Source organism: Sarcophilus harrisii, chromosome 5 (assembly GCF_902635505.1).
Source record: "Sarcophilus harrisii chromosome 5, mSarHar1.11, whole genome shotgun sequence".
NCBI classification, from domain to species: domain Eukaryota; kingdom Metazoa; phylum Chordata; class Mammalia; order Dasyuromorphia; family Dasyuridae; genus Sarcophilus; species Sarcophilus harrisii.
In genome coordinates, this window is record NC_045430.1 from 147,057,332 (window position 1) to 147,070,852 (window position 13,521).

General features: G+C 33.8%; 1 protein-coding gene across 2 annotated transcripts in view; it reads right to left on the minus strand.

Annotated features, from left to right (window-relative positions):
* The window catches only part of NAPEPLD (N-acyl phosphatidylethanolamine phospholipase D), a 71,000-nt gene extending 62,214 nt beyond the window's left edge, over nt 1-8,786 (minus strand). For both annotated transcript variants that reach the window (XM_012551777.2, XM_003772608.3), the window contains exons 1-2: nt 8,587-8,786; nt 5,030-5,082 (exon numbers count right to left, since the gene is read on the minus strand). The gene's annotated coding sequence lies outside the window, so the exon portion shown is untranslated. The remainder of the gene's footprint in view (nt 1-5,029; nt 5,083-8,586) is intronic.
* Between the last annotated feature and the right edge of the window lie 4,735 nt (nt 8,787-13,521).

Below are 13,521 nucleotides of genomic sequence, written 5' to 3' on the forward strand. Positions count from 1 at the left end.
TTTAAAAGAAACATAATGACATTCCTATCAGTATGATGGAATGAGAGGTTCTGAAAGGGCCAATTTCCTTAAAACTGAAAGAAGAAAAACTGCAAAAACAAAAAAATAATTAAAATCCCATCAAAATGGAAAATGAGCAAAATGAAGTAACATGCTCTACATGCAGTTGGAAAAATTAAAAAATCAGGAGCAACACAAATGAAAAAGAAAAAAGAAAAAATTTTAAATTCCCAAGACTTCAAATAGGTAAAATGACATATAGAAATAATTAATATTTGCAAGAAAGCCATAAAAGCAAAAAAAATGTAGAAAATTCAAAGGTATGGGAGAAAGAGAAGCTAGAATTAAAAGATGCTTAAAATGGTAGAAAATAATGAAAAAAGATATGATGAATACAATAGAAAATCTGAGAAAAAAATAGTAACAATCTATCAGTAACAGATTATAGAGCTAAGGTAGGAGCAATAACCTAACCCCTCCCCAATATCCTATCAATCCCCATGCAATAACCTGACCCCTCCCTATCATTTTACCAATTCCCAGGAAAGTTAGGCTATTTTATCCTCTAAAGGTAGTAAGAATTTCCTCAAGACTTGATTTGTTCATGGGATTAAAGACTCAGATTGTTGACATCACTTTCTTATTACCTACAAAGCAGGGATGAGGAGCTCCAGTGGCACTCTTGATCCTTTTCTGTTTGATCAACATGAGCAATTCAAGCAAGAAACTTTGCTCAGCTGAATCAACTCTAGGGATCCCTAATGGCTATTTTTGTTAAATATTCTTCCACTATGTCTAAGTAGATTCTTTTTGTTAATTGTTGAATGACCTATGTGTCTAATTTTGTCCAATATTCACTTAATCAATAAACATTTTTGAGGTACTTACTGTATACCAAGCATGATGCTAACTGCTAGAGATACAAAAAAAAGCAAAACCTAAATAAACTACTAGCAGAGTGGCCTGAGTTAAGTCCAAACCAGAATTACAGTGAAGTAGAAAATTTCAGATAAATATAGATGAACTATAAAAAGAAATTCAGAAAATGATCCAAGTATTGAAAAAAATTAATAAGGACATAAGTGACAAATCTGGAGAATACATAAAAATATCAATCTAAAAATTTTTGATACCTCAAAAGTCTGGAAATAGAAAAGTGTATATAAACATTATCATATAGAAAACTATTTGAGAAAAAATTTATAGAATGAATAAAAACTTGCTATAATTCATGAATAGTAAAAATCCATAAGATTCTCGAATTTTTTTAAAAGTCCAAATTCAACTAGATATGCTTAAATTCTAATAACATAATGATTTTTTTAAAAAATCCTTCAACTTTCAAAAGATAGAAATAATATCCCAAGCAGCATCTGCAAGATTGATAGTGGACTTCTTAAGGAAGACAAGAAATGATCAGAAAAGATAGAATAGGAATATATAGGCAGCACTACCAGATCTCAAACTGAATTATAAAGCAGTAATTATCAAAACAATCTGATACTGGCTAAGAAATAGAGTTAGAGATCAGTGGAATAGATTAAGTACAAATTATATTATAGTAAATTAACATAGTAATCTAGTATATAATAAGATCAAGCTTTTGGAACACAAACTTATTATTTGACAACAATTAATGGGAAAGATGAAAAAAATTTAAATAAAATATTAGCAAAGAGATTATAGCAATTTATCAGCAGGAAAATAAACTATATCCAAGTGGCATTTATACCAGGAATGCAGGGCTGATTCAGTATCCGGAAAACTATGACTCTAATTGACCATATCAATACCAAAACCAATAGAAATCATATAATACTCTCAATAGATGTAGAAAAAGCTTTTGACAAAATACAGCATCCATTCCTATTAAAAACACTAGAGATAATAGGGAAAGGAAGCTTTCCTTAAAATAATAAGCATTATCTATCTAAAACCAACAGCAAACATATTTTGTAATGAAGAGAAGCTGAATGCATTCTCAAAAAGATCAGGGATGAAACAAGGATGCCCATTATCACTACTATTATTTAACATTGTACTATTAATGATGGCTTTAATATTAAGAAAAGAAAAAGAAATTAAAGGAATTGAAATAAATGAGGAAATAAGATTATCATTCTTTGCAGATATGATGATATACTTAGAGAATCCTAGAAAATCATCCAAAAATGTAGTCAAAATAATTCACAGCTTTAGCAAAGTTGCAGGATATAAAGTGAACCCATATAAATCATCAGCATTTTTATATATTACTGACAAAGCCCATTAGCAATAGATAGAAAGAGAAACTCAATTTAAAGCAATCATAGACAAAATAAAATACTTGGGGGTCTACCTGCCAAAACAAACCCAAGAACTATATGAACACAATTACAAAACATTTTTCACACAAAGTCAGATCTAAACCATTGAGAAAATATCAATTGCTCATGAGTAGGATGACCTAATATAATAAAAATTACAATTCTACCTAAATTATATTACTTTTTACCAAACTGCCAAAAAAATTATTTAATAGAACTAGAAAAAATTATTACAAAATTATCTGGAAGAACAAAAGGTCAAGAATATCAAGAAAATTAATGAAAGCAAAATACAAAGGATGGTGGTTTAGCAGGATCAAACCTAAAAATAAAATAAAGCAGCAGTCATCAAAAGCATTTGGTGCTGGCTAAGAAATAGAGTGGTGGATCAATGGAATAAATTAAATACATATGACACAATAATCAAGGCCTATAGGAATCTAATATTTGATAAAGTTCCAAACTCCAGACTCTGAAATGAGAACTCACTATTTGGCAAATATTGCTGGAAAAACTAGAAGATAATATGTCAGAAACTCAGCATAGACCTACCTCTCACACCCTATATCAAAATAAAGTCAAAATGGGTGCATGATTTGGGCATAAAGGATGATACTATAAAAAAATTAGTAGAGCAAAGGATAATTTACCTATCAGGTCTTTGGAGAAGAGAGGTATGTATGACCAAAGAAAAACTAAGAACGTTATAAAAGGCAAAATAGACAATTTTGATTATTTTAAATTAAGAAAGATTTTGCACAAACAAAACCAACAGAAGCAAGATTAAAAGGGAAATACAAAACTGGTGGAAAAATCTTTACAGCCAATGTTTCTGATAAAGTTCTCATTTCTAAAATATATAAAGAACTGTGTCAAATTTATAAGAATACAAGTCATTCTCCAATTGATAAATGGTCAAAGGATATGAACAGACAATTTTCAGATGCCGAAATTAAAGTCATCTATACTCATATGAAAAAATGCTTTAAATCATTATTGATTAGAGAAATGCAAATTAAAACAACTCTTGAGATACCACCTCATACTTCTCAGATCAGCTAAACTGACAGAAAAGATAATGATAAATGTTGAAGGGGATATGGGAAAACTGCATTGTTGGTGGAGTTGTGAAAGGATCCAACCATTTGGGAGAGAAATTTGGAACTATGCCCAAAGAACTATAAAACTGTGCATACTTTTTTACCCAGCATTGCCACTACTGGTTTTGTGTCCTAAGGAAATCATAAAGGAGGAAAAAAGGACCCATATGTGCAAAAATGTTTGTAGCAACTCTTTTTGTGGTAGCAAAGCATTAGAAAATGAGTTGATGCCCATCATTTTGGGAATGGCTGAATAAGTTGTAGTACATGAAGATAATAGAATATTATTCTCTGGAAGCGATATAGTCCTTCATAGTTGTGGTATTACCTAAAGACTTGGGCTAGTACCAGAAGTAAAATAAATATGGTGTTACTAGATAGCCAATTCCTCAACATTCTGATGAGTTCCCCTTTCTCCTCTTGACGTACCTATAGAAGCATCCAGCCCTATGGAAATACCTTGAGAACTTGGATTTCCCAGAAGAGAAATTTGCTTGAACTAGTAAAGAAGAAACTGTATATGGGGAATGCAAAAGGGGAAGACAGAGACTTTCATAATTCTCCCTTCTCCAAGATATTGATGCTGGGCCAGGAATTCCCTTGTATCTCATTTGAAGGCCTGATTATATAACTCCCACTTCTCCATCATTGTCCCCATTGGCTAACATTTTTTAGGTTGAGAAGTTGCCATTCCTGGGGCTAAATGGTTTTCAAGGGGGATGATAAACAACTCTCAGGGTAGCGGGAAAAATGGCATTGCATAAGTACATGCATACCCTACCTTAAAATCCAAAGTGCACTCTTTGACCAACAATCTTTTGATAAGTCTCATTCATCTTCAGTTGGTAAGATATAATCAATGCCCCAAACAAAGGTTAAGCTCATGATAAACTCAAAAAATTGATTAAGTATCTCCCTTGAAGAATGCCCTAACTCTGTAATATTCTTGTCTTGATGCAATTAACACAATGTCATCTGCAAAATGGTATGTATGGAAGATCTTATTATCAATAGGAATACTCTCTTTCATTTGGACTCATATAGGACATTCTCCATGATAATTACCTGCCCTTGATTCCATGTATTTTTTATAATCTAAGTTGGCTGGTGGTTCTCTGTGCGTTCATATTGATCTCTTCAAGAAACTCCTGATTTCTCTTAGCAAAATTGTTTCCTTTTATGTCTTCAGAATTTCATTCTTGAGTTTCCCATCCCTTCCTGTATTATTTTTTTTCCTGTAGAATTTTAATCCATGAAATACTAGCTATCCTTTCTCTAAACCCTTGGAAATCTACTTTCCCAAAACCTAGATCACTTGACAGACTATGTATGACTGATTTTCTCTACTACATCTCAAATTCTAAGAATAAATGGTCACTTCCCCCAAATTTGCTAGCAGTTTCACTCCAGCAATCTGTCCCTCCTTCTTAGGGAGAATCAGATTCAGAATAGAATTTGCCCCCTTATTGCATCCTCCCCTTCTTAAAGATGAATTTATCATTAAGGCATTAGTAGTGAGATAAAACAGTTCAACCAAAAGAGAAAGCTTTAGCTGTCACCCAAAGGAAAATTCCCCAAAGTCTTTAGTGTAGCAAAATGGGACTAGGAAAAGAGAAAGATTACCAGTTCCTCTGCATGTTGACTTCTTCTTAGAGGGCTTTTTTCCTTTTGTGGACCTGAAAAGAGATTGAAAAGTCATATATTCTTTCTTGAAATTGGAAACTAGAAGAGCCCACATTTCCCTTCTTCAGCTTTCATTGACTACATGTCCCTTTACAAGTCCAGGACTCTGTTAGTGAGAAGAGAGACATGTACAACTGGCCCTTTGAGCTAAGGATTACATTATAACAGGATACTGTGCAATAAGGGTAAGTCCTGGGAGTTTGTACATTCTGTGGGCTTGCTTCTCAAAGTACTCTCTGATGAAGGGAGGGACCCAGCTAGGAGTGAGTTTTATGCATAATACATTTTTAAAGTTTAAGTTGATTATTAATGTTTTCTTCATTACTTTATCTAGATAATCTAGATATAGCTAGGATATCTCTCATCCTTCTTACCCATGTCCACATATTTTTAGAAGAAAAAAAGGGAGGGGAGCTTAGAAATGAAGGACTTCAATTTAGTGAATTAAATAAAAGTCCTCCCCCTCATACTTCTGCCTCTACCCCCCAAGAAAGGGTCTTATCCATTCCACAAGAAAAAGAGTGAATTTAGTCTTGGAGGAACTTAGCCAAAGGTTAAAAAAAAAAAAAAAAAAAAAAAAAGGATTTCCCTTTCCTCTTTCTCCTCTCCAAAGGAAGGGCTTCAACTAAAGTAAATCTTAGAAGAAACCCTAGAAGGAAGGGTAAATTTGTAAAGAAAGGGCACAGGAGGTAGTGGTGCTAACTTAGTGTAATCTCCAAGGAAAGTGAGTCTGGGTGAAGCAATGACCCATGTGGTGAAAGAAGGGACTGAGTATCCAAGGAAAGGGCTTCAATTTGATCTTATCTCCAAGGGAGATCTAGAACCCAGTTTTGGAATTCTTGGCATCAAAGATGAATAAACAAAAAATAAAAACAAAAAGAAATTTCATGTTGCTAGGGGTATATAAGACACATATCCAGAAGGAGACAAGAATTCAAAATGATCTATAATCAAATACTCAAAAGAAAAACAGCTTGCCTAGAAGAATAACTGGACAGCTGGGTGACATAGTGGCTGGAGTATCTGGCTTGAAAGTTAGAAAGGCCTGAGTTCAAATCTAGCCTCAGACACTTACTAACGATGTGACCCTGGACAAAGCACTTAACCCTGGCATCAGTTCTTCATCTGTTAAAAATGGTTGGAATTGGAAATGGTTCAACTGGTGTGACCAAGAGTCAGACATGATTGAAATGAACAATAATAAATGGGAATAATTGATTTCCTAAAAGAAATGATATAATAGTTTTTTGCCATATTTTAAAATGAAATTATGAAAGAAATGACATGGAGAAGAGATTTGAAAAAAGAACAAGAAGTATAAAAGCTTTCCCTAGTAACAGACTACCTAAAAATTAGAGTGGATCAAATAAAAATTAATGATTCCAGGTGACAACAAATAATTAAGTGAAATCAAAGAACTGAAGGAAAATAGAAGAAAATATAAGCTATTTGATATCACAAATAATTAACCTGAAATATAGATCTGGAAGAGGTAACTCAGAAATTATTGGACTACCTGAAATCCATGACCAAAAAATGAACTTATGAAGAATTAATTAAAGAAAATTACCCAGACATATTAGAGAAAAAAGGCCATATGAAAACAGAAAGAATACACTAATCACTTACTGAAAAAAAATTCCAAAATGAAAACTCTCTGGAACTTCATTGTCAAAATCCAGAGCTTCCAGATCAAAGCGGGTAAAAAAAAACCTGTTTATAACTAGAATCTAAAAATTCAAATGTCAAAGAACCACAATCAGGATCATGTAAAATTTACTAACTACTACCCTTAATGAATAAAAGAATTGGAACCTTATATTATAAAAGTCAATTCTGAGACACTCAGCTCTCTGCTAGACTTGTTGAATTCACACATTTTTCAAAAGCAAAAAGATATGGCTTAAGCAGTAAAAAATGAATCTATACCTACAAGGGAAAAAATGGATCTTCTCTGAAATAGAGGGTTTTCGAACACAATGAGCTCTCATGAACTAGGCTCACAGTGATTTCATACCTTTTTCCTCTGGCACTTGTGCTTATATTTGTAAAATGAAAGTCTTTCTGAAAAAATCAGCTGAAATAGATGTTTGAAATGCAAATTCAGGAGTCAGAAGAAAAAATCAAAAGGTAAATACAAAAGATCAATCAGAAGCTTTATAAAGATGAATTCTTGAAACTGTAATGAGGGAGAAGGGATGATCTAAGAGTTCTTTTAGAATCCTAATGATATAAGAAAAATTATGAGGCATTTGTATTTGATTTTGGGAGTGATAGCTACTGGAGTTTATTGAGTAAAGGAGTGACATAGTTGGGTCCGTGTTTTAGGAAAATCTTTAGCTATGTTATGAAAATTTGACTTATTATCAGGGGGATTCCAGTTATTTTCCTTTGGGCCTGCCATTTATCTCTGCTAAAATTTTGCACCAATATCTCATCACCAGATGAAGGTGACTCATTTCCCTTGGGTATTCTATTGGGTTGTCTGGCAGTATGCAATATACGTTTTTCTTTGTACAAGGTCATTTGACCTTTACTATGTAGGTACTATGTACCTAGCACATTTGACTAGGGTTGCATGTTTCACAAATATAGGCAGAAGTGCCACAGGAGAAGGATATGAAATCACTATCAACCTAGTTCATGATATTTCATTGTATAATCCAAAAATATTATCGAAAACTCAAATCAAACTCTTGTTTTTGATTTCCAGCCAATCATAAGTACATGGTTCAGACTAACTTTTAGCTAAAGCGGTAACTGTAATTTTTTTTTAACAAACAGAACCTTCAGGACATGACTACATTCCACAACTATCCTTGACAGATTCAGCAGAATCATTCATTAAATCGTTTCAAATGCCATAATGTGACTTTGGGGATAGTATGTAAAAGTCCATTTAGTCTCTGGGCCCCCAAACTCTTCAGGGGCAATTTCTGAAATATGAGGTATAGTGGAAAGAATGTGGGCATATTTCAAAGAATTTGAAATCTAGCCCTGGCTCAGCCACTAGCAAGATGTGTGACTTTAGGTGACCATTTTCCTCTTCTGTATGTGACCTTGGAATAAATGTCCTCTGAGGGCATTTATGATTGTGTGTTATGACTAAGCATATTTCATTTCAGTGTTATTGAGCCCAGTATGTGATGGTAACTATATATAGGAGCTATATAACATTGGTCTGATTTGCATAATAGTTATTGTCCAGATTATGCTCAAATTATTATTGGGGAAGTCATTTCCCTGACATATTTCATACTTTAAAACCAATTTTTAAGTTTTATTATTGTAAATTATTTTTACATTATCATTGTATTATCATTGTAAATTTCCTGGGAGCACAGGATTATTTTGCTTAGAAATCCCGAAATGATACTGGTGGCCCTTCTATGGCTTTGGGCAGAAGTAACACAGCTCAGAATTACATAGTTGCTAGTTGACTGCTCTTGTACTTCTAGGTCTTTCTGGGTAAGTAAATAATACCTTAATACTATTACCTTCATTCATTTTTCATTTCTAGGCATCCGCATTTGCCACTCTTTATTCCTGAGATGTTCTCCATTTTCAAATCCTCGAGATGTCTTCCTTCTTGTTGCAAAGACCAGAATTTTAGCTGTTTAGGTATCTATTTTTAACTTACTTAAAAGAGTGACCAACTCTTACCCTTCATAATTCTAAACTAAAGGTCTCCATACAATGTAAATCTTTTTCAATCATGCATCACCCTCTGTGATGTACATTTTCATCCTCTGTGATGTATGTGTCATATTGTTCTTTTATGCTGTATGTCTGTATCAGTTTAGAATTTACTACATAAGCATCTGAAGGTCAGGTACCAAGTTTGTTTATATTTTATAGTTACTAGCTCAAGGGCATTGACAACTACTTAGTAATTAATGCAACTACTTAGTACTTAGATAATAGGATGGATCTATGATCTTATCCAGTGGAATGTAAGTGCCTTGAGGGCAGGGACTTTTTAATTTTGTTCTGGTGTTCTCAGTGATAAGCATGGTGACTTATATTTGATAGGAGCTTTAATAACTGCTTGAGAAATGGAATGGTATAGAACAGAATGGAATGGAATGGAATAGAATGGACTGGAAGATATGTGAGTATTCCCTCACACAATACAGGTCTCAAATCATGTTGTATCCTTTCATCTTATGTGACTTTTGTCCATATTTTCCTGTAAATCCTTCATAAGAGGTCCACTCAACATACTGGGAATCTTCCTTTAGTTTTCCTGACTTTGAATGAATACCAATTAAGCCTATTAATTGTTCTTCATTTTTTTCTACTTGTCCAATCTACCTCCTTATCTGGATATATATATATGTCTAGTGATATTTTTAATACACTTCTACTTTCGCGGTTCTCATTTGATCATATTAGAGCCTACTAAAATCCTATGAGCATCTCCACTCTTCCTTAGTGATCCTTCACTTAATTTTTTTCAGGAACTGTGGTATCCAATGAATCACAGCTACATGTCACCAAAAGAAAATTGTTGTTAGAACCATATTTCTTTCATTTCAGAAGAAGCTAGGTGAGAATTACAAATATCATACAATTTCTTTTTTTTAAATAGCTTTTTATTTTCAAAATACATTTAAAGATAGTTTTCAGCATTCACTCTTGCAAAATCCTATGTTCCAAGTTTTTCTCCCTTCTTTGCCCCTATCCTCTTCCCCTAGACAGAAAACAATGCAATACATATTAAACATGTGCATTTCTTCTATACATATTTCCACATTTATCATGTTTGCACAAGAAAAATCAGATCAAAAAGGGAAAAAAGAGGAAAGAAGGAAAAAAAAAGGAAGCAAATTACAACAAAAAAGGTGAAAATACTATGTTGTGATCTACATTCAGTCCTCTTATTTTTTTTTTCCTGGATGCAGATGGTTCTCTCCATCACAAGTCTATTGGAATTGGCCTGAATCACCTCACTGCTGAAAAGAGCCAAGTCCATCAGAGTTGATCATCACATAATCTTGTTGTTGCCGTGTACAATGTTGTCTTGGTTCTACTCACTTCATTTAGAATCAGTTCATGTAAGTCTTTCTAGACTTTTCTGAAATCATCCTGCTGATAGTTTCTTATAGAATAATAATATTCCATAACATTCATATACCATAACTTATTCAACCATTCTCCACCTAATGGGCATTCACTCAGTTTCTAGTTCCTTGCTACTACAAAAAGAGCTGCTACAAACATTTTTGCACATGTGGGTCTTTTTCCCTTTTATTATGATCTTTTGGGGATACAGACCCAGAAGAGACACTGCTACATTAAAGGATTTCAGTTTGATAGCCCTTTGGGCAAAGTCATGGTACAATTTCTTAAAGATAATCTATACCACTGTCTTCTTAGTCAATTCTGATCCCTGCTTATTGTTCATGATTACAGTTTGTCAATAATATAGTTACTGTGTAAAGTCAATAAATGTAATCTCTGCTGCTGGGGCAGAGGTGGGGGAGGTGGGGGAGGAGGATGGGGGGGAAGAAATTTCCAAAACTTCCAACAAAAATTTAGAGAAATTTTAAAAAGAAATTTGTTCAAAGTGATTTAAAATAGAAATTTATCTAAATTGATTTCCTAAAATGCATCATCGTTGTTAAATATTGCTTATTTGATGGCTGAGTGAATGTTATAAACTATCTTTACTTGTATTTGGAAAAATAAAATATTATTAAGAGAAAAAAGAAAGGAAAATACAATATTCTATCCACTATGGTAGCATATTGTCTCTTAGTCATATTATGTATTGTTTAATTATAATGAGAACCTATCTGCAGATTAAGTTCATGGATTGTTGGGTTGTTTTTTCTTTGTTTTTTAGTTATAAATGAAAAATTACATATTGCCTAGTAAACTATTCATTGGAATATTAAAAGGAACCTAAAAAATATCCAGTCTACCCTATATTTAAGAACCCCTTTCCATCCCATCTTCTCCAAAAGATTGCCCCCTCACATCCTCACTTATCTTTAAATTCTCCTGATTTACTAACTCCTCCAATGTCCTATCCTCAAAAAACCCGTACCTGATTCTTCCATTCTTATCAACTACCATCCTATCTTTCTTCTGTCCTTTGTGGCTAAACTCCTTGAGTAGATCTTACATGATAGAGCCTTGATTTCCTTTCCTCTCACTCTCTTCTTACTATTCCCAAGGCCTATCTATCTTAATTTTGTCATCTCTCTCAAATATGCCTCCTTCTTTCATCTGTATTGTCACAACTCTAGAGTATATCTAACATCTGGATTACTACAATAGCCTTTTGGTGGATATGTCTTCCACAAGCCACTCCCCAATCTGATCCATTTTCCATTCAGCTAAAAAAAAGAGATTTTCCTACTATATGGCTTCTAACCTCATCATTTCACTGTAACTCTTTTCTCAAAAATTATCAGTGACCTCCTAACTGCCAAATCCAATGGCCTTTTCTCAATTTTCATTCTCCTTGACCTCTTGAACTATAACTTTATGTAATTTAGCCTAGCCTTATTAGATATGTAATATCTATCTATCCATCCATTTATCTATCATCTATTACCCTCTTCTCCTTGATATCTCTTCTCTCTAAATTTTCAGGACAGTACTCTTTCCTAGTAATCCTCCTCCCTATCTGATGGCTCCTTCTCAGTCTTTTTGATTATGCGGGTCACATCCCCTAATAGTAGGTGTCCTACAGGAGTTTATCTTGGAACTTTTCCCTTTTCCCTTCATAGTACTTCACTTGGCAATCTCATCAATTCCCATAGATTTGATATCCATCTCTATATTTATGATTCTTAGTCCCTATATTACCTCTAACCTCCCCAACCCCTAGCATTTCTTCTGTCCTCCAATTGCTTTTTAGACATCTTAAATTCAAAATGTACAAACCTGAATTCATTGTCTTTTCCCCCGAACTCTTCCTACTTGCAAACTTCCCTATTATTCCCTATTGTAAGTCAGCTATGAAGGTAAAACCCCTTCCTAGGACCCATCAGGAAAAAGCATTACGCCTCCCCATCAACGCCCAAAGCCGATATTCTCTTTAAACTACTTCCTGCATTGTCGAAAAAATTCTTTTTTTGTTGCAAAATTCAATTTATATACTATCTCAGTATTAATTTTTTTTTTTTTTTTGTAAAAAGCTTATTACTATCAAAGGTACCATTAACTTCAGAGTACCCAAGGCACCCAATCTAAACGTCATTCTTGATTCCTCACCTTCTCTGACATTTCATATCCAACATATTGTCAAGGACTGTTAGTTTCACCTGTCTAATAGTTCTCTTAATATGTCCCTTTCTTTCTTCTCTACTACAATTGCCCTGGGGCATCACCTAACACTTGGATATGTGAAGGATCTGTCTACCAGAAGTTACTTCCTTATCTAGTCTGTCCTCCATTAAGCCTCCAAAATGCTTTTCCTAAAGCACAATTTCCCACCATTCTACCCACCCCCAACTCACTCAGTTTATTCCAGTGGCTTCCTATCATTTCCAAGAACAAATACCAAATCCTCTATTTGGTATTCAAAGTTTTTCATAATTCCTACCTTTCCAACTTTCTTACACCTTCGTTCCTGCCATGAATTCATTAATCCAGTGACACTTATCTCCTTGCTATTCCACAAGGAAGACAATTGATTCTTCTCTTCTGGGAATTTCTTTTGGTCATTCCCTATACCTGGAATGCTCCCTATCCTTATCTCCACATCCTGGCTTCATTAGTTTCCTTCAAGTGTCCACAGAATTTCACTTTCTACAGGGAGCATTTCCCAACCCTTCTCAATTCTTATAATCTTCTTCCTTTTTATTTCCTATTTAGTTTATATGTAGCTTGTTTGTATATTTGTTTGCTTGTTGTCTTCCCCATTTGTGAATTCCTTGAGAGCAGAAGCTGTCTTTTCCCTCTTTTTGTATCCCTAGTATAATAGGAACTTAATATTAATTTTTATTAATTAGCTGAAAAATCCTTTCTAAAGTATACCCAACAAGTCATTATGAAACTCTTGCAAAAACTCTTCAAGAGAGTAGGAACTCCAGAAAATGAGGTATTTTCATTTTTTGATAGATTTTAAATGTATTCTGTGTGTCAAACTGAAAGGAAGTGGCCTTTAACTTGTGGGTGACTGGAACTAAACAAAGCTTTCGAGAGACAAAAGAGTCAGGAATCAAATGGAAGCTTAATTTAATACAGAGAGCCCAAGGCAGTGTGCAGAGATCTTACTACTTAGACTTATAGCTCTGCAAAGAGCTGTATATTCAACAGTAAGGGATAATAGCAATAATGTGACAAGTTTGATTCATATCAGGCCTTCATGACCAGAAATAATTTTAGGATTTTGCTGTGACTGAGAACATCCAGAGGGTGAGTGCAAAGGATTGTTATGTCAAGCTTACAATACAGTTTGCCTGCTTGACCTTAGT